The sequence below is a fragment of the Phyllobates terribilis genome, unplaced genomic scaffold, assembly GCF_046119375.1.
Source record: "Phyllobates terribilis strain yellow unplaced genomic scaffold, ASM4611937v1 Scaffold_146__1_contigs__length_4606013, whole genome shotgun sequence".
Lineage (NCBI taxonomy): Eukaryota > Metazoa > Chordata > Amphibia > Anura > Dendrobatidae > Phyllobates > Phyllobates terribilis.
In genome coordinates this window covers 2,821,950-2,841,268 of record NW_027362906.1, presented here as the reverse complement: position 1 = coordinate 2,841,268, position 19,319 = coordinate 2,821,950, and the positions used below count along the sequence as shown (strand labels likewise).

General features: G+C 46.9%; 1 long non-coding RNA gene across 1 annotated transcript; it reads right to left on the bottom strand.

Annotated features, from left to right (window-relative positions):
- Positions 1 to 1,166: 1,166 nt before the first annotated feature.
- LOC141206910 (uncharacterized) lies at positions 1,167 to 1,777 on the bottom strand. Its single transcript, XR_012277426.1, has 3 exons — positions 1,670 to 1,777; positions 1,340 to 1,587; positions 1,167 to 1,251 (listed from the first exon to the last, which is right to left on the bottom strand). It is a non-coding gene; the product is annotated as an uncharacterized lncRNA (long non-coding RNA).
- Between the last annotated feature and the right edge of the window lie 17,542 nt (positions 1,778 to 19,319).

Sequence of the window (19,319 nt, the reverse complement as noted above, 5' to 3'; positions counted from 1 at the left end):
AGTATATGGGTACAGGAGGCGCTGTGGGCTCGTCACTACTAGTGGCAGCAAATTTGTGGACAGGGAACCAGGGTTGGCCAAATAAGTGTTGATATAGCCGAGAAGAAGTAAATTTGCGCTAGTGGTAGTGAACAGAAGGACGGCACGAGAGATTTTGAGTGCAAGGGATAATTTTATTTAATCGAACATGTGCTTAAAAATAGCTAGTTAAAATGATTCAGACTCAGTGAGGTCACTGGGTCGGATATAAGAATAGTTATTAAAAGTATTAAAAGTTATAAAATCGATAAATAGATCGGTGTCCACTGATACAAGGTAATCACTGATTGATAAAAATAGGCCTTTTTCCCTCGTAGTCTGAGGATGTTCGGTTGCAGTAGATGTATAAGGAGGCAAAGGCTTGTAGACCTGGTGGGATAGAATAGGAATGTATAAATATGGTATACTAATGAGCGATGGGGGAAGGGGTAGGTATCTGTTTGTCTGTGGTTACCTGATACTGGTGCCTCGTATGGGGTATGGAGGTTCACTGGTGGCACGTGTTGGTGCCTGGGAGGGAGGACGAGGGGTACCTAGAGTGGGGTACACAAAAAAATGTATGGATAAGTGGGGGTGGAACTCGACAGAGATGTCTCTGCTGGACTCTGAGTTGGGTCGTGAGTTACCTGTTCTTGGTATGGTACTCAATAGACTGTGGTAGTAGTTAGCTGTTGATCCACAGTAGCACTGCTACTGGTGTGACAGTCAGCAGGCTGTGTGGATAATACTGGATTCACCGGAGCAGTACTATAGGGAGTGAGAGGAGACAAGTATTAAGAATAGGGTGCAGGGCTCAAGGGTTAAGGTACGGGGTTCAAAGAGGGTAGTTTTGGATTAGTTACCTTCTAGAGGGTAGCGGGGGGTGTCCTGATTATTTTGGATGACTAGGAGGTATCGGTCCTGGTCCTTCTTGGAGAGAGGTAGAGGATATGTCACACACGGCTGTGGGTTGATGATCTGAGTTAGATCTGCAGGGGGAAGGAATAGGGATAGATCATAAATTAACTGATGTAGCTGTGGTACAAGCCTTGGAGACAAGAGTTTTGGGGTTACCTGTTGGTAGGTACAAGGGGCATCCAGGGACGTCTTAGAATGAGCTGGAGGTAGTAGTCCTGGTCCCTTGTTCAGTGGAGGTAGCACGAGGAGGTCAGAAGTAGGATGCAGCAAGAGGCTTGTACTAGCATGTAATGCCTCTGTTCGCTGTATAGAGATCTGTAGGGAGGGGGAGGGGGTGTATCTGTTAAGGTATCACTGGATTGTGGCTGTAGCCTCCAGTTTTTACCCAGAGATCGTGATTTACCTGCTTCGTAGGGATTAGGGTGTCAATAGTAGATGCTGGTTCAGGTCTCCATAATGTAGATACAGCAGGGTGCTGTAGTAGGAGGCTATAGTTATGTCAGAGGTAACCAGAGATAGGATACAGTAGGAGGCTTATGTTTTCCTATGTTGGGTGCACCAGGAGGCTCTGGCTGGAAACAGTGGGTGCCAGATTCAGCAATAGGGAGGGTGGCTGGTGCAGAGCCCAACTGAAGGGGTTGATAGCAAGTACTGCGGGGAACAGGGAAAAACCGTTAGAGGGTCAGCTGCGTACAGTATGGACTTGGTGGGGCAGGGGCCCGTTGTTACTTACGGTCTGTAGAGGGCTTCACCGTCTGGGGGTGGTCGAGGTCCGGAGCGAGAGCGGAGTCCTGGCCGGTGACTGCCGCGTGCTCGCTACTTCCGGGTAGGAGGAGGAGAGAGAGAGTATGTGGAGAGCGCGCGAGAGGGGGGCAGCGTGACGTGGGGTCACGTGGTGTGCAGCGTGCACAAGGTACGGAGGCCTGTGGGCGCCTCTTTAGCTGTGTTAAGGGTCAGTCCGACGCGTTTCAACAACTTCGGCTGTCTTCCTCAGGGATGGCTTAACCCAGTCAAATGGTGTCCTTATATATGCAGGGCTGGTGACGTCATAGGTCAATTTGTTAGTCATTAAATGCAAAGAGCTCTATTTCGCTGTTCAATCCTCTTGGTCTTAAGGTGTTCAGTTTAAAAATCCACTCACTTTCTTTCCTGGACATGCTCTTAATAAAATCTCCTTGTCTCCAGTTCTTGTGGACGATTTGTATACCTACTATTTTAATTCCTTTTATTGACCCATTGTGTTTTTTTATAAAGTGTTTTGAGAGAGGGTGGCCCATGTATTTATTTTTGATGTTCCTTAAATGTTCGTTGATCCTGATGTTCATAGGTCTTTTTGTTCTGCCTATATATAATTTGCCACATGGGCAATATAGCCCGTATATGACCCCTGTGGTGTTGCATGTTATAAAATCTGTGATGGGGTATATTTCTTTTTGGTGGCTGACGGTGTGTTGTTTTGGTGTGTTTAGGGTTTTGCATGTCTTACATTTTTTGCATGGAAAGAAGCCTTTTAGTTTTTGATGGAATGGGGTTTGAGGTTTTTGAGAACTGGTGTGTATCCTTACTGTTGGGGCTATAATTGATCCTAGGTTACGTGCCTTTTTGAAGATGAATTTGGGTCGGTTTGGGATTTTGTCATCGTGTTCGATTAAATAAAATTATCCCTTGCACTCAATATATATATATTTATTTATTTAAGCACTTTCACTCCAGCTCTGCCAAGTGGACGGAGCATGGTGAAGCCACCTGAGTCACAACTTTCCATAAATTAAGTGCACCCCATCACTATGGTGCGCCTCACCAGAAGTGTTAAGTGGAGTCCACCTCATAATAAACTTTGCTTTTACTTTTGCCCACCCATCTTTAAAGAATCTCTCCCATCAGTTTTTATTCTCTATATATTGCAGTCATCATATTATATAGCACTGTGTACTTACAATTGCTCATTTTGCCTTTCTACCCAGCTTATTGTCATTTACCTAATGGAAAAGAGATGTGATTAAAAACTGACTAGCTGAATCCTTCTAATCTCTATGTTAACACAAGGTGAACTTTTCCTGCATGAGTCATAAGTCCCTGCAGAGGAGGAGGGAGCAGCTGGGTCAGGAGGTGAAGAGGAGAATGATTTTTGCAGGGAAGAGGCTTCCTGTTTCTACATAGAAAAGAATTTACTGGGTAGAAAGGTAAAGTGAGCAATTGTTAGTACACAGTTCTATATAATTACGATATATTAAGAGGATAAGCTCTGATGGGAGAGGTTCTTTAAGACTGTCATGTATTGGGTAATGAGTTGGGGTGTCAGTCTCCATCAGTGCTGGCTGAACACTGACTATCCTGCTCAGATTACTACACATGGCGCTGCTCCTCCCTGTAGTATGGGCTACGCAGGACGGTGCCGAGGCTCCAGATTCTACCTGCACAGCAACAAGGTCCCAACACTTCTACCTCTATAACTTGCCTAATGCAGACGCAAACCTGCAGCCTTTCCACTGAGATCTTGTCGGCCTTCTACACTGCCATGGCTTTGTCTGCACAATGTAGCTTAAAGGGAATGTCCACTTCTTAAGCATCCTAGAAGTCTACAATATAAGGTCAGTATTCCTCTAACCCTCTGCCTTATTTGGCTGCCATTGAAGGCAGTCAGCGAAATGGGTTCAATTTTCTATAGAAGTGGCAGAATTTAACCCCTTCCTGACCGTGTTATTTCCCATCTCTGCATTTTTCTTATTCTTCTAAGAGCAGTAACTTTATCTTTCTGTCAATACAGCCATATGAGGGTTTTTGTTTTTATGCCGTTCACTGATCAGGTAAATTATTTTTATATTTTGATTGGACTTTTACAGAAGTAACGCCCATATGGTTTATTTTAAAATGGGTCATAGAGGGGCAGGGGTGATTTGAAGGTTCAGATTATACTTTTTCCTTTTTGTCCCCTTAGGCTGTGTGCCCACGATGCATTTTTTAAGCATTTCCGCAGCGGCAAAAATGCTGCAGAAACGCTTAAAAAACACATGGTAGAAGGCCTGCCATGTTCCCCAATGATAACCCGCATGTGCTGTGCACATGCTGCGGAAATTTCTGCTGCGGATTATCATTGCGGAAAAAAAACGCAGCACTACCAATTATTTTGCGGAAGTGCTGCTTTTTCGCCGCCACTTACTTGCATTAGATCGCATGGATTACGCATCACTGTATATGTAGATGCGCAATCCACGCGTTCCAATGTGCGGATGGTTCCCAGGTCTAGAGGAGAGGAGACCGTCCTCCGGACCCGGGTACTATAGAAACTGTGAAAAAAAGAATAAAATAAAAACTAAATATGATACTTACCTTCTGGCGGCCCCCGCTGCGCCCCTCCTCTCATGCCGGCAAATCGCGATGGACTGAAGGACCTACGCTGATGTCATAGTCATGTGATGGGTCACGCGACGCTGACGTCGGCAGGTCCTTCAGTGCAGTGTACCGCGATCTGCCTGCAGTCAGCACCGAGTGAAGCAAGACTCTGGGGTCCATCGGAAGGTAAGTATAGATTTATTTTTTATTTTTTGACATTCTCTCGGGTCACACTATATAAATCCATGCCGTTTGCATGGATTTATATAGTGTGACCAAGTTGACAAGCACTTTCCAAGTGATGCTAAAATCGCTTGGAAAGCGCTTGACAACCCGCATGCGGAAATGCATGTTAAGAACTCTTCATTTCCGCATGTCCCTGGCAGGAAAATGCATGTACAATCCGCATGTACAATCCGCATGTACAATCCGCATGTACAATCCACATGTACAATCCACATGCGTTTTTTCTGCCAGGGGAGATGCAGAAACGCTCAGGAAAAATCCGGAGTATTTCTGCATCGTGGGCACATAGCCTTAGGGGACTTGAACATGCAATCATCTGATTTCTTGTTACGTACAGCAATACTGCAGTATATAGCCAGCATTCACAGATCTGTCATGACAGGCATGGGTCTTTTCAGCAGACTCCTTTCTGGCAGTGATGGCATCCCACGATCGTGTTACAGGAGCACAGATGGGCACATGGCATGACTCCCTTCTCAGTTCGCTGTTAATGCCGCTGTCCGTCTCTAACAGGTGGAGCTCTGCCCTACATGTGGCTATTAGAGGTTGATGATGGCTAAATATCACAGCTGGCATATGATGTAACTGCAAATCATGTTGGTAAGGGGTTAAAGTGCCACTCCAGTGGGTTTTTTTTCTTTCACTTTTAGTGCAGAAATGATTTTCAAGTATGTGCTCAGATTGGGCATGGGTGCTGGGATTACTAGTACACCTGACATCCAGGTGGGCATAATTCTGTTCCTTGCGTATTGGAAGACTCTGCCACTGCTGCTTTGGTGTTGGCAATCTTTCAGTTTCTTGCCCATTGATGCTCGGGAACAGTCCTCAAAGTATCTATTTATCGGTCGACCATGACTGCACCACGAGAGAGGGAATCCGCCCACCAAGTACAAGAAACCTACAGGCTTAAAAGGGGCGGCACCTCTCGCCTCAGTTTGGTTTCCTATCCTTGATGAAGGGAACCTGTGGCAGGCTTACCTGTTGAAGATGTACGGATTCTGAAGAATCGAGCTGTCGAGCAGCGCCCACAGCCTGGGGTCGGCAGCTCCAGCATCGCTCTGCGTCAGTGGCTGTGGAGCGGCGCCTATGTCTGGGGTTGGCAGCCCCAGCATCAAATGGGCGCTGGATGGCAGCAGGGGCTGTGCCCCTGTCTGGGGTTGGCAGCCCCAACATCATGCTGGTGCCAGATGGTAAGGGGGAGCTGCGCCCCTGTCTGGGGTGGGCCGCCCCAGTGTCGTTCTGGCGCCAGGCAGTGGTGACCCTGTGGGAAGTTGCAGCTTCAGTGCCGCATGATACGGCGGGGCCACACGCTTCCGGTCTCTCTATGTAGCCGGAGGCGTGGCATGATGCTGCTGTGCGCCCCGGTGGTCACGTGACCGGACCAGGAAGTTCCGGCCACATGTGTGCCGACTCCAAAGGGAGTGCTGCAATAACCTCTACGGCCAGCAGGTGGCACGCCCAGTGGTAGAATTAGCAACCCTTAAATCCCTCTCCCTTAAAACAGCACTACTAATAGCTTTAACCTCTGCTAGGAGGATTGGTCACATTCAGGATCTGTCTACGGCCTTACCATTTACTCAAATCCTGGATGATAGGCAGGATCAGGTTTAAGAATGACTCTATCTCCCTAAGGTAGCTACTCATTTCCACTGACTTCAGGAAGTAGTACTACCCTCCTTCTGTCCTAATCCGAGTAACCAGAAGGAAGCAGAGTTGCATACATTAGACGTAAGGAGTTGTGTGGTTAGGTACCTCTCGGTTACCAAAGACTTTAGGAAAGAGAGCTCATTGTTTATATCCTACCAAGGGGTTAGGAAAGGGTTTAAAGTCAAGGTCCCTGTAGCTAGATGGATGAGGGAGGCTATTTCTCTAGCTTATGCGTTTAGTGACGAAGAAGTATCACAAGGGTTGAACGCTCACTCCACCCGGGCTGTCTATCTCCTGGGCAGAGAAGACGGGTGTCTCGATAGACATATGTAAGGCTGCTACCTGGTCTTCTCCCTCTACATTCTATAGGCACTATAGACTGGATATGGGTGTTTCATCTGACCTCACCTTTGGGAGATGGGTGCTCCAAGCTGTGGACCCTCCCTAGACTTCTTAATCTCTACAATTCTCTCGTGGTGCTGTCATGGTCGACCGATGGTCATAAGTTACTTACCGGTAACGGGATTTTTCTGAGACCATGACAGCACCCTTATATTTCCTCCCTTCATGTTTGTGGGAGCACTCTGTTTGTTAGAATTTCACACTTAATGGGTGGTGTATGAGTAATTTTGTGATTGCTTGCTATGTTTATCCTGGCAGTCCTCTCAATACTCTGTAATCCAGACAGAGGCGAGAAGTGGCACCCCTTGTTAAGCCTGTAGGTTTGCTGTCCTTGGTGGGCTGACCCCCCCCCCCCCCCCATGGTGCTGTCATGGTCTCCGAAAGATCCTGTTACCGGTAAGTAACTTGACTTTTTCCCTATAGGAAAGTCGCTTGTCAAAAGCCACCAGGGCAAAGTGCGCAGTTCTGCATCAAGTGGGAAAACATCAAGAAAAGCTCTGGGAAATGTCAACAAGCAAGTAATGACCCAGAAGAACGGGCAGCCTCTGAAAGGAGACCGGAAAGTGCCAAAGCCTGCGCCCGCTGTTATACAGGTATAATGTATTACCGCAGCTCTGATCATACACCGCTCTTGTGTTCTGCCCTGTACTGATGTACAGACTTGTATCTACATAATCCTAAAATGCCACAGGAACATCTGCAAGAAGATCACATGGCATGTTCTACTATTACAAGTCCCATTATTATCTGTTGGATTAAAGTGGGCTAATATCTGGCTAATCTAGCTGTGTAATGTGTATGGGGGTCTCCTGGCTGCCCTAACAAATGTTCAGTTCAAATACCCGCTCCTTGTTCTCTAGGCACAAATTGCTTAGAGGCAGCAGATTACCCTCCTCCCCACAGAACACATGAGAGCTCATCTGTATGTTGGGAGAGATGGCTGCTAGCCAAACAGTGTATGGCCAGGCCACAGCTATGCCACAGGGGCTTGGCTGACTCCTTTTCAGATCATATATGGAGAACCTAATGGCAAACACTGGATAAATGAAGCTTGTGACCTGGTTCCTGTTCCCCTCTAGGTTTCTGGCACTTCTGATAAGACAGATGAGCAGCAGTACCCCGACATTGAGAAGTTTGTTCCCTACAATCCTGCAGGTAACTCTTCCATACCTTGATGTACCTATTGCCTGCCATTAGCCACTTGCCTTTACATTTAATTTTGAGCATGAGAATCAATTCTAATACTTGCACCTGAAGCTGGATGGGGTTAGTGAATTTGTCACCAGGATTTTGCTGCCCCATCTGAGAGCAGCATGACTTAGGGGCAGAGACCCTGATTACAGTGATGGATCACTTGGTGCAGTTCAGAGTAACTGTGTCTGCTGCAGATCTACAAATGCTCTGAATGCTGGGCTCTGTATAACCCCACCCACATCACTGATTGGTAGCTTTCTGCCTATGCACAGTGTACAGAACTATCCATCCATTGTGGGGACAGGGTTGGACTACATGGCAGAAGCTTTACTAGTCATCTGGTGGCAGTCTCCTGCTTGTGGAGGATCTCTTATCAAAACTACAGCAATCAGCCCAGAAAGCAACACGTCACTGGAATTGGGGATCTTTGTCCCCACGTTGTGCTGCTCTCAGATCAGGTGGCAATAAACCTGGTGACAGATTCCCTTTAAATGCAGTTTAGGGCCATCTCTGTTACACTCTTACTCTCTATTAGCTGCAATGTCCCATCTGCCTAATGCAGCCACAGATCTCATGGCTGCAGTATCCGGATCTTCAGAAACTCGCTGACATCGTGTCAGTTAATCCAATGAGTGTTTGCAGTGACAGCAATGTCTGTTAGCTGGGCTTCTGCTGCTGCTCAGTTGTGGAGGAGAGCAGACAGATGTCAGTGTGGTGTTCGGAGGCTCCTGGGGCCCCTGCACGTGACATTAGGAGTGCCAGAGATCCAGAGTGTGGTCTTGGGCTCCACTATACAGGTGGGACTTTGCAGCTATTTGGGGGTGGGGAGAGGAGGACACAACACTGACGTGTGCAGTGAAGGTGGTTAAAGTTCATTGACGCTAGATGACTCATTTTGTTGCATTGAGCCCATAGACAAACTAGGAATGCCAAAGAACCAATCAAGAACAACCGAACTAAATAGTCAAATTCTGCAAAAATAGGAAATTTAAAAAACGTATAATGAATACACGGTTAAGTAAGTGACACCGTAGAGACAGGCACTCACACCAATGTACATACAATAGTTAAAATAGAAAAATATAGAATAGATGTATACTACCAGGAGTAGTTCTAGAACGCACACCAGGGGTAGGTGTAGAACCGCCCGCCAGGGTTAGTACTGGAACCGCCCACTGGCACCAGGGGTAGTACTGGAACCGCCCACTGGCGCCAGGGGTAGTACTGGAACCACCCACTGGTGCCAGGGGTAGTACTGGGACCGCCCACTGGCGCCAAGGGTAGTACTGGGACCGCCCACTGGCGCTAAGGGTAGTACTGGGACCGCCCACTGGCGCCAAGGGTAGTACTGGAACCGCCCACTGGCGCCAGGGGTAGTACTGGAACCGCCCACTGGCGCCAGGGGTAGTACTGGAACCGCCCACTGGCGCCAGGGGTCATACTGGAACCGCCCACTGGCGCCAGGGGTCGTACTGGAACCGCCCACTGGCGCCAGGGGTCGTACTGGAACCGCCCACTGGCGCCAGGGGTCGTACTGGAACCGCCCACTGGCGCCAAGGGTAGTACTGGGACCGCCCACTGGCGCCAAGGGTAGTACTGGGACCGCCCACTGGCGCAAAGGGTAGTACTGGAACCGCCCACTGGCGCCAGGGGTAGTACTGGAACCGCCCACTGGCGCCAGGGGTCGTACTGGAACCGCCCACTGGCGCCAGGGGTCGTACTGGAACCGCCCACTGGCGCCAGGGGTCGTACTGGAACCGCCCACTGGCGCCAGGGGTCGTACTGGAACCGCCCACTGGCGCCAGGGGTCGTACTGGAACCGCCCACTGGCACCAGGGGTCGTACTGGAACCGCCCACTGGCGCCAGGGGTCGTACTGGAACCGCCCACTGGCGCCAGGGGTAGTTCTTGAACCGCCCACCAGGAGCATACCAGGAACAGTACTAGAACCGCCCACGAGGACTTGCACGCTAGGAGTAATTCTAGAACCGCCCACCGGCACCAGGGGTTGTTCAGGAACCGCCCGCCAGGGGTAGATCTAGAACCGCCCTCCAGCACCAGGAGTAATTCTAGAACCGCCCACCATCACCAGGGGTTGTTCTGGAACCGCCCACCAGGGGTAGTTCTAGAACCGCCCACCAAAACTAGGGGTAGTTCTAGAACCAACCACCAGGGGTAATTCTAGAACCGCCCACCATCACCAGGGGTTGTTCAGGAACCACCCGCCAGGGGTAGATCTAGAACCGCCCTCCAGGAGTAATTCTAGAACCACCCACCATCACCGGGGGTTGTTCTGGAACCGCCCACCAGGGTAGTTCTAGAACCGCCCACCAAAACTAGGAGTAGTTATATAACCGCCCACCAGGAGCAGTACTAGAACTGCACACTAGGAGTACTTCTAAAACCGCCCATCAGCACCAGGGGTTGTTCCAGAACCATCCGCCAGGGGTTGTTCTAGAACCACCAGCACCAGGAGCAGTACTAGAACTGCCAACACCAGGAGCAGTACTAGAACTGCCAGCACCAGGAGCAGTACTACAGTAGAACCGGCAGCACCAGGAGCAGTACTAGAACCGCCATCACAAGGAGCAGTACTAGAACCGCCCCGCCAGGAGCAGTACTAGAACCGCCAGCACCAGTACTAGACCCGCCCCGCCAGGAGCAGTACTAGACCCGCCATCACCAGGAGCAGTACTAGACCCGCCCCGCCAGGAGCAGTACTGGACCCGCCCCACCAGGAGCAGTACTAGACCCGCCCCGCCAGGAGCAGTACTAGACCCGCCCCGCCAGGAGCAGTACAAGACCTGCCCCGCCAGGAGCAGTAGTAGACCCGCCCCGCCAGGAGCAGTACTAGACCCGCCCCGCCAGCACCAGGAGCAGTACTATAACCGACAGCACCAGGAGCAGTACTAGAACCGCCAGCACCAGGAGCAGGACTAGAACCGCCAGGAGCAGGACTAGAACCGCCAGCACCAGGAGCAGGACTAGAACCGCCAGCACCAGGAGCAGGACTAGAACCGCCAGCACCAGGAGCAGGACTAGAACCGCCAGCACCAGGTGCAGTACTAGACCCGCCCCGCCAGGAGCAGTACTAGACCCGCCCCACCAGGAGCAGTACTAGACCCGCCCCGCCAGGAGCAGTACTAGACCCGCCCCGCCAGGAGCAGTACTAGACCCGCCCCGCCAGGAGCAGTACTAGACCCGCCCCGCCAGGAGCAGTACTAGACCCGCCCCGCCAGGAGCAGTACTAGACCCGCCCCGCCAGGAGCAGTACTAGACCCGCCCCGCCAGGAGCAGTACTAGACCCGCCCACCAGCAGCAGGAGCAGGACTAGAACCGCCAGCACCAGGAGCAGTACTAGAACCGCCAGCACCAGGAGCAGTACTAGAACCGCCCCGCCAGGAGCAGTACTAGAACCGCCCCGCCAGGAGCAGTACTAGAGCCGCCCCGCCAGGAGCAGTACTAGAGCCGCCCCGCCAGGAGCAGTACTAGAGCCGCCCCGCCAGGAGCAGTACTAGAGCCGCCCCGCCAGGAGCAGTACTAGAGCCGCCCCGCCAGGAGCAGTACTAGAGCCGCCCCGCCAGGAGCAGTACTAGAGCCGCCCCGCCAGGAGCAGTACTAGAACCGCCCCGCCAGGAGCAGTACTAGAACCCGCCCGCCAGCACTAGGAGTAGTTTGAGAACCGCCCACAGTCAGCAGAGGGTAGTTTTTTGACCGCCCCACAGTCAGCAGAGGGTAGTTTTTTGACCGCCCCACAGTCAGCAGAGGGTAGTTTTTTGACCGCCCCACAGTCAGCAGAGGGGGTAGTTTTTTGACCGCCCCACAGTCAGCCGAGGGGGTAGTTTTTTGACCGCCCCACAGTCAGCCGAGGGGGTAGTTTTTTGACCGCCCCACAGTCAGCAGAGGGGGTAGTTTTTTGACCGCCCCACAGTCAGCCGAGGGGGTAGCTTTTTGACCGCCCCACAGTCAGCCGAGGGGGTAGCTTTTTGACCGCCCCACAGTCAGCCGAGGGGGTAGCTTTTTGACCGCCCCACAGTCAGCCGAGGGGGTAGCTTTTTGACCGCCCCACAGTCAGCCGAGGGGGTAGCTTTTTGACCGCCCCACAGTCAGCCGAGGGGGTAGCTTTTTGACCGCCCCACAGTCAGCCGAGGGGGTAGCTTTTTGACCGCCCCACAGTCAGCCGAGGGGGTAGCTTTTTGACCGCCCCACAGTCAGCCGAGGGGGTAGCTTTTTGACCGCCCCACAGTCAGCCGAGGGGGTAGCTTTTTGACCGCCCCACAGTCAGCCGAGGGGGTAGCTTTTTGACCGCCCCACAGTCAGCCGAGGGGGTAGCTTTTTGACCGCCCCACAGTCAGCCGAGGGGGTAGCTTTTTGACCGCCCCACAGTCAGCCGAGGGGGTAGCTTTTTGACCGCCTCACAGTCAGCCGAGGGGGTAGCTTTTTGACCGCCCCACAGTCAGCCGAGGGGGTAGCTTTTTGACCGCCCCACAGTCAGCCGAGGGGGTAGCTTTTTGACCGCCCCACAGTCAGCCGAGGGGGTAGCTTTTTGACCGCCCCACAGTCAGCCGAGGGGGTAGCTTTTTGACCGCCCCACAGTCAGCCGAGGGGGTAGCTTTTTGACCGCCCCACAGTCAGCCGAGGGGGTAGCTTTTTGACCGCCCCACAGTCAGCCGAGGGGGTAGCTTTTTGACCGCCCCACAGTCAGCCGAGGGGGTAGCTTTTTGACCGCCCCACAGTCAGCCGAGGGGGTAGCTTTTTGACCGCCCCACAGTCAGCCGAGGGGGTAGCTTTTTGACCGCCCCACAGTCAGCCGAGGGGGTAGCTTTTTGACCGCCCCACAGTCAGCCGAGGGAGTAGTTTATTGACCGCCCCACAGTCAGCCGAGGGGGTAGTTTATTGACCGCCCCACAGTCAGCCGAGGGGGTAGTTTATTGACCGCCCCACAGTCAGCCGAGGGGGTAGTTTTCTGACCGCCCCACAGTCAGCCGAGGGGGTAGTTTTCTGACCGCCCCACAGTCAGCCGAGGGGGTAGTTTTCTGACCGCCCCACAGTCAGCCGAGGGGGTAGTTTTCTGACCGCCCCACAGTCAGCCGAGGGGGTAGTTTTCTGACCGCCCCACAGTCAGCCGAGGGGGTAGTTTTTTGACCGCCCCACAGTCAGCCGAGGGGGTAGTTTTATGACCGCCCCACAGTCACCAGAGGGTAGTTTTATGACCGCCCCACAGTCACCAGAGGGTAGTTTTATGACCGCCCCACAGTCACCAGAGGGTAGCCCCTAACCTATTAGTCCCCTGTGCAGCTGCACTGGTTGCACCAATGATATCCACTTAGCCTAGTAAAATCTATCATCCCTTATCAAAGCTGAGCAACAAAAAACTCTCCTAGTTACCCATAGCAATCAGAAATTAAAAGGGTATTCCCATCTCCAAGATCCTATCACAATATATAGTAGGTGTAATAATAATAATATTAGCAAATACCTCCAATAAGAAATGTAGAATACTTTTTCTGATTCGCTATGTTTCTTTCCTCATGTGCAGGCATTGCAGGACCTTAGGTATCTATGGTTACGACCACTAGCAACTAGATAACTATCGCTATAAGTGGTTTGTAAGCATGGATAGCTAAGGTCCTGCAATGCCTGCACATGAGGGAAGAGACATGGCGAATCAGAAAAACTATTCTACATTTCTAATTGGAGGTATTTGCTAACATTATTATTATTACACCTACTCCATATTCCACAGTGATATAAAAAAAGAATAAAAAGGGGAGACAAGGGGCGCAGAGTCTAAGTGTAGATGAATATGTGCATTTGCCACAACAATATTTGTTTTTTGCACTCACCCTTTAGATGTCTTGTATTTTCACTCAAATGATCTGTATAGTGGATCAGCTCTTTGCAATCCTCTGGTCTGCAGCACAAATGCGGGAACTATGTCAGCCCTGGTATAAGGCTTGCATGTTGGATATTGTAGTGGAGAGAAGATTTCCCTTTTTCGACGCTTCCAGAGGATAAGGATCGTTACAGATGAATTCTTTTTCTCAAAATCAGATTTATTCGGACACTATATTAAGAACAAACAACGTGTTTCTGCCAGCAACGGCCTTCATCAGGTATAATATGCACTTGTAAGGACTTTAAGGGAAGACAATCTTTATAGACTAGTTACTCTTAAGATGTCGTGTTTTGTTTTGTTTTTCTTTCCTTGACTTGGTTGAATTGATTAGGATTGACACCACACCCCAATTAAGTTAGGAGAGTGGGTAGTTGTTCAGCATTACATTCTAGCACCATTCTGTGTACTAGAATGGTATATTTTTTGATATTAGAATGAACATATATATAATAAAATTCCTTTCTCTTATCATTTCCTTCACTTTCCCCTCCTTATATATATAGAAAGAGAAAGTGATATATAATAGTAATTTTAGAATACATAGTTGTGATTAAAATATACCTGGTGATGGTTATATTTATATATAAAAAAATAATAATAAATAAATTACATAGTACTGATCATAAAAATACATAATTGTTAGTCTAGTATATAAAAAATTCATAAAATATAAGTTATTTTTACAGGAATGAAATCTTACAATAAAACAAATATTATTTTCAGTATTGGTAAATAGGGCTGTGCATTATTAAATATACATTTTTTCCCTTCTTTTTCCCCCTCACACATTTTCCACTATATCATTAAGACCATCTGGATATAGGGTTTTCAATCTAAAGATCCAAAAAGACTCTTTTCTGTTTAGTTTCTGGAGTTACCTTTATGTCAAATTGTTTGTGGTGTTTAACTAAAAGGTTTCTGGACAAACTGTGTTTTAAAAAACCTTTTTTGGTGTTGTGTCTGTGGCCATTCATACGCGACCGCAGTGTCTGTGTAGTGCGGCCCACGTATTGAAGACCACAGGCACAATTGATCACGTAGATAACGTGATCACTCTCACAAGTAAGGTGCTGGTTTATATTTATTGTCTCTCCTGTGCTTCTTGATGTGATACATTTTTGTTTGTGACTAATGATATTGCAGCAATGACATTTTTTTGATCCACATCTAAAAACTCCAAGGGGATTTTGTATAGGAGTCTTTTTTGGTCTTAAAGGAGAGAGGGGTTTCCCTAAGACACTAGGCGCAATAATGTTCCCAATAGTAACCGCCCTCCGGAATGTGATACCAGGATTCTCCGGTAGCCACTTTTTGAGAAAGGAATCCCTTCTTAGAATGTACCAATACTTTTTTTAAAAATAATAAATACAAAAATACTGAAAAAATATTATTCAGTACCAAAGACAATATTTCAAAATCAGAGAAGTTAGCTCTCAAGCAATTGAAAAATAATAAAAAAAATAGTCATCAGACAAGCTGATAAAGGAGGTGGAGTGGTCATTCAGGACAGGGAAACATATCTGCAGGAAGCTCACAATATCCTAGCAGATAAAAAATACTATAACAAATTAGATACAGATCCTGCAAAAACATTTAAATCAGAATACCACATGTTCATAAATGTAGCATATTCACAAAATATTATCAATAAAAAAGAAAAACGTTTCCTGACAAACAAAAACCCAAACACAGCAATTTTTTATCATTTACCAAAGGTCCACAAAAACCCTGTAGTACCACCAGGTAGACCGATTATTTCCGGTATTGGATCTCTAACTAGTCAGTTATCTCACTATATAGACTTACATCTTCAGGACCTAGTAAAAAAGCTACCGTCTTTCCTCCATGATTCTTACCAACTTATAAAGGAATATAGTTCTTTAAACTGGGAAAATGATTATCTTTTCATTACACTGGATGTGAATGCTCTGTACTCCAATATAGAACATAATATGGGAGTTGAAGCAGTATCACACTATTTATCTGAGATTCCAAATATGCCGTCGGCCCAGAGAGATTTCCTTCTATTAGGCTTAAAGTTTATATTGGAGCATAATGTTTTTGAATTCCAGGGTGAATTGTTCCTGCAGCAGTTTGGCACCGCGATGGGGACTCGGGTCGCGCCAAGTTTCGCTAATCTTTTTATGGGGCGATTCGAGTCCTCATCTCCCATCAGCCAAACACCATTTAAGGAACACATATTGCTATATAGAAGCTATATAGATGATTTAATCATCTTCTGGAAGGGCACAGAAAAACAAGCTATTTCTCTTATAGAGGAACTTAACAAAAATAGTTGGGGTATTTCATTCACATATAACATGGATAAAGAAAAAATCCATTATCTGGACCTGGAAATCAGTCACTCTAATAATAAAATTATAAGTAAAACCTTTTTTAAAAAAAACGGATTCTAATGGATTTTTGGACTTTCGGAGCGCACATTATCCAAAATGGAAGCAGAACATACTGTTCAGCCAATAGCTGCGCATCCGAAAGAACAATACGAAAGACAAAGATTATGTGGAACAATCCAAAATTCGGACTAAAAAATTCTTGGATAAAAAATACCCCAAAAAATTTATAGCAGAAGCCTATGACACCAACCTGAAAAAAACTCAAAATGAATGTCTGTATGAAAAATTCACAGAAAAAAAACAGTGCTCTGTTATAGACAATGAACAAACAAATACGTACAAAAAGAGAGATAAAGAAAATAATACAAGATGGCAATATAATTTTATTACTGCTTTTAATCAGGGAAGTGTGAAAGTAAGACAGATTTTAAAAAAGTATTGGTACATTCTAAGAAGGGATTCCTTTCTCAAAAAGTGGCTACCGGAGAATCCTGGTATCACATTCCGGAGGGCGGTTACTATTGGGAACATTATTGCGCCTAGTGTCTTAGGCAAACCCCTCTCTCCTTTAAGACCAAAAAAGACTCCTATACAAAATCCCCTTGGAGTTTTTAGATGTGGATCAAAAAAATGTGATTGCTGCAATATCATTAGTCACAAACAAAAATGTATCACATCAAGAAGCACAGGAGAGACAATAAATATAAACCAGCACCTTACTTGTGAGAGTGATCACGCTATCTACGTGATCAATTGTGCCTGTGGCCTTCAATACGTGGGCCGCACTACACAGACACTGCGGTCGCGTATGAATGGCCACAGACACAACACCAAAAAAGGTTTTTTAAAACACAGTTTGTCCAGACACCTTTTAGTTAAACACCACAAACAATTTGACATAAAGGTAACTCCAGAAACTAAACAGAAAAGAGTCTTTTTGGATCTTTAGATTGAAAACCCTATATCCAGATGGTCTTAATGATATAGTGGAAAATGTGTGAGGGGGAAGAAGAAAAAAATGTATATTTAATAATGCACAGCCCTATTTACCAATACTGAAAATAATATTTGTTTTATTGTAAGATCTCATTCCTGTAAAAATAACTTATATTTTATGAATTTTTTTTATATACTAGATTAACAATTATGTATTTTTATGATCAGTACTATGTAATTTATTTTTATTTATTTTTTATATAAATATAACCATCACCAGGTATATTTTAATCACAACTATGTATTCTAAAATTACTATTATATATCACTTTCTCTTTCTATATATATAAGGAGGTGAAAGTGAAGGAAATGATAAGAGAAAGGAATTTTATTATATATATGTTCATTCTAATATCAAAAAATATACCATTCTAGTACACAGAATGGTGCTAGAATGTAATGCTGAACAACTACCCACTCTCCTAACTTAATTGGGGTGTGGTGTCAATCCTAATCAATTCAACCAAGTCAAGGAAAGAAAAAAAAAAACACGACATCTTAAGAGTAACTAGTCTATAAAGATTGTCTTCGCTTAAAGTCCTTACAAGTGCATATTATACCTGATGAAGGCCGTTGCTGGCAGAAACACGTTGTTTGTTCTTAATATAGTGTCCGAATAAATCTGATTTTGAGAAAAAGAATTCATCTGTAACGATCCTTATCCTCTGGAAGCGCCGAAAAAGGGAAATCTTCTCTCCACTACAACCTACTCCATATTGGGAGAGGATTTTGGAGATGGGAATACCCCTGTAATAAAAGCTGAGGTCTGACTGGTTGCTATGGGTAACGAGAATAGTTGTAATTCTGCTACATAATCTACATAATTTCTCCCCTTTCTCATCATTCAGGTGGATGTGACGGGGTCCTGGGTCTCCTCCTCCGCTTCCATCCGGTCAGTCTTGTCATGGCTCAGTGAAGGCTAAGAAGCGGGTTATTCTGTTCTTCTTGGCTTTCTCCTGTCCCTATTCTCCAATCGATTCTTCTTGCCTTCCTTGTGGTTTGTGAGCTCCCGTGTGTCTCCTCTCACCTGCGCTCCTGTGTATGCAGGCACCTGCCATTGTGATGTCATCGCTATGTCATAGATTCCACATTCCGGCACCTGCCATTGTGATGTCATCGCTATGTCGCCATGCTTCCACATGCTGGTATGTGCCTCTGTGATATCACAGCTTTGGCCAATATGGCTGTAGTCCTGGGGCAGCATAAGTCACATGACTGGTACCAGTCGTATGGTTCAGGACATTGCAGTCCAATTGAAGAAATCATTGCTTGATTACAATCCGGTTTTCCACACAATTTACCTCACACACATTATTTACACCAGTGCATTATTAATGGCCGTACAGAACTAGGCCTCAAAAAGGCTGGGTTTATTGAGGTCCTGACAAGACCAGGTAATGAAGGGTTTATTACAGGGTTTGATATGGAGGTTGGATGTGGAACTAGGAATGTGATAGGCTGGTGGTGGAGTTCTAGTGAGATTTATATAATAGGAGGGCAGCCATATTTGGCGTGACATTCAGCGCTGGCTTCACTTTCCTCTCCTACAGACATCATTGACATCTGGAGGAGGTGGGAGAGCAGCTGCAGCGGTCAATTCCTCCAAAGTACGAGAGAGTGACGACACCTCTGATTGGCCGCAGGGATCGCGGGCCCCGGGAGAGCCAGTGCTGACACTGCTGGAATGGCCAAACCAGGTCTTCATAGGTAATTGAATAAAATGGAGGTTTATTTAGAATAAAGTTACAAGTAAAGGTATAGATAAGGATAAGATATAAAAACCTTATCCAGAAACCCCTATGAATGAGAAGTGGGTCTGCCTTCTTGCAAAAGGGTGCAGTATTTAAATCTAAATTTCTCTCATGCATGGAGTTTCCACGCACGCCCAGACAATATAATGAAATGACATGGAAATCTGTATTCCAAGCAAAACATCCATATTCACAGGTGATTTGAATGAGAGAAAAATGTATTTTGAATAATAGTTACAGTTCAGAGATGGAGATGAGACATAAAATGCGTATACAGGACCCCTATGAATGAGAGAGGGACCTACTCTGTTACAGAAGAGTGCAGGATCTAAACCAAAGTTCTGGCTCACAGTAACAAAGTTTCCATGCATGTTCAGATTAAACATTACAATTCTTAGTTCTCAAGGATAAGTCTGTTGCAGGAGACCTCCAGACGCCTGGTTTCTGTGAGTACATTTTATCTATGGAATAACATGTTACAGAACTTTCTAACAATATCTGCAGGCTCAGCCTTGATTTCCCTTACAGAAACAAAACATGATTTAATAAAGCTAGACTA